Source organism: Protomyctophum parallelum, assembly GCF_964188405.1.
Source record: "Protomyctophum parallelum genome assembly, chromosome: 12".
NCBI lineage: Eukaryota > Metazoa > Chordata > Actinopteri > Myctophiformes > Myctophidae > Protomyctophum > Protomyctophum parallelum.
The window spans coordinates 38464513-38467143 of record NC_139712.1 but is presented as its reverse complement, the minus strand read 5'-3'; positions in this window follow the sequence as shown (position 1 = coordinate 38467143).

Below are 2631 nucleotides of genomic sequence, written 5' to 3'. Positions count from 1 at the left end.
AAAATGCATCATGAACTGCATATAGAATTGCAGGGCAGGGAATAGTCAAAAAAATTACAAAATAATCTTTTGCTCTTGCTCTTTTTTCAAAAAACTGTTTTAAAACCTATAGACATCCATGGAGAACGACTAAAAATAGCCAATGTCCACGTCCAATCGATTCCCCCAATCACAAAATACAATCGCCAAGCTCTATAAGCCTCTATACTTGCGGGCCAATGTTAAAACTGCCGCAGAGCGCGAGCGGAAATAGCGGCACGAAAACGCAGGGCATGAGTACTCCAGTCCATTCACGCGTGGAACCGATTCCTCCCAACAAATCCACCACGAGACCCGCGAGGACAAGTGACTTCGGCTTAGTGGGACTGGTGTCCCTCCGTCCGGTCTTGCCGGCTGACTTTGGGATTAACACTGCTCCAGCCAAACAAATGAGGCGTCTATCTGCCTTCAGTTCAGCACAAGAGGATTGCATGGGGGCGTTGACGTCACTGGGCAAACAGATGTTCCTCTCTAGCCTATACCCACCATCCTCATCAGCAGCATCATCCTGTGTCCTTGAAACATTCCCACTCTTCACCTCACCTATACAGACGTCTTCATTTCTACACGTACAGTTTTATGGTGTTATAATGTGTGGAGTGCAACACAAACACATACACATATAACAACGGCTCGCAAATTATGCCTTAACGGCCTTTAAACCTGGTAGCTGTTTTGTGCTGTTATGCAACATTGCACTACAAGAATGAAAGAAAGAAAAAAAGATAACGTTTGCATAGCCTACGACTTAGTTGCGTGCCTGCACTTGAGGGGCAGGGGTTGTTCTCTCTTGTTTGTCATTCCCTGCTGTTTGATGTGGGTGCAATTTGGTTTCGGAAATTATATTACCTTTAGTCTGTTTATTCGCTGTCCGTGGTTTTGAAATAGGCTTCAAAGTCTATACCAGATACATTATAGCGGACACTTAAGAGAGTCGTACTATACGACTCTTAAGTGTCCGCTATGTATCTGGTGATAATGGGATTAAGTCGATTATGCTTAAGTATTGTGCATACGAAATGTATTAACATAATATGGAGTCTCTCTGAATAACTCTGGGCGTTATTGTATTAAAACAAACTAATGTAAGATGGTTTATTTTATACTGTACTATAGCCTATTGGCTATATAGGCTATACTCTTTCTTTAGAATGTTACTCCTATATTTTTAATAATGCGTCCTAAACCTCTTAATCATCTGCAATTCAAATCAAGTCGGTGCTGTTTTTCCGTAATTATAAGTCGCATAGCCTACCTGTCATCCTCATCCAACCTAAAGCCAAAGCTTAGCGGTGCTTCTGCGCACACCACGGTGGAAGCCATTTCTGCATTAAACACCCTGCATGTTCTAGTCGTTAAAAGAGTGAATCTGTTGGGTAAATTGCAGTGGAGACTAAATTAAGAACCGCAGGCTAGTAAACATATGTAATTGCATTGTTGCACCGTATACCAACGCGTTGGAACAGAGGACAGGGATGTAGAAACAAAGGGAATCGCCATTTTAGACGGAAACGTCCCCCTCCCTTCACAATCATGCACGTACTGTCGCATCAGCCATCATTTGAAGCTCATATCACAATATTTTTTGCACCCCCTATCTAGTAACCATCACGAGCACGACCCATATGACCCAACGCGCCCGGACCCATTGTCCTGGTGCACCGCGCAATGAGCGAACAGTAAAGCCGAGAAAACCTCATTATTCTTACTTATCGATTATGCAACCGTCGACATAACGCGGTCTGACCACATAGACCAGATTTTGTAAGGTTTTTCTACGCCTCTTTTGTCCCAACGCGGTTCATTCTTCTGAGCCCCGCAATAACAATGGCAAGTGCAACGTGGGAAGCCACGCAGGACCGTTATCTTTCATGCGCACTGGGAAATCTTCGCTCTTTCTCACCAAAAATCGTCCGAATTAGCTGTCACACAACATTAACATAAACACACATATATATATTTAACAGAATATATAGCCTATATGACCAAAGAGTCGATCATGATAGAAACTCACCATTCTATGTCCCACGCCATATGGCCGATCCGTCTGCTCTCGTATATAGACTATAGCCACAATCAGACGTTTTCCTTTTATCTTATACTTCACTTAAATTCATCGCGGGCGTTTAGTAGAGGCTATAACGGCGGTAGGTTGTATTCCCGGTTCGCTCGGTATAGCGGTGGACAAGATTCCATTTGGTGAGAAGCTGGTACTACCAATGAGACCGATGCTCTAGCCTCTGCAAAGCATGGCTGCGCTTACCCCCCCCCCCCCCCCCTTTTTTTCTTTTTTCAAAAGAGGGCAGGTCGTTCCGTGCATTACAATGAGTCAAATCTCTCTCTCTCTCTCTCTCTCTCTCTCTCTCTCTCTCTCTCTCTCTCTCTCTCTCTCTCTCTCTCTCTCTCTCTCTCTCTCTCTCTCTCTCTCTCTCTCTCTCTCTCTCTCTCTCTCGCTCGCTCGCTCGCTCGCTCGCTCGCTCGCTCTCTCTCTACACACACACACACACACACACACACGCGCGCACGCGCACGCACGCACACTACTGCACGCGCTCTCGGAAAAAACTCGGATCTGATTTTACACGCCTGCTC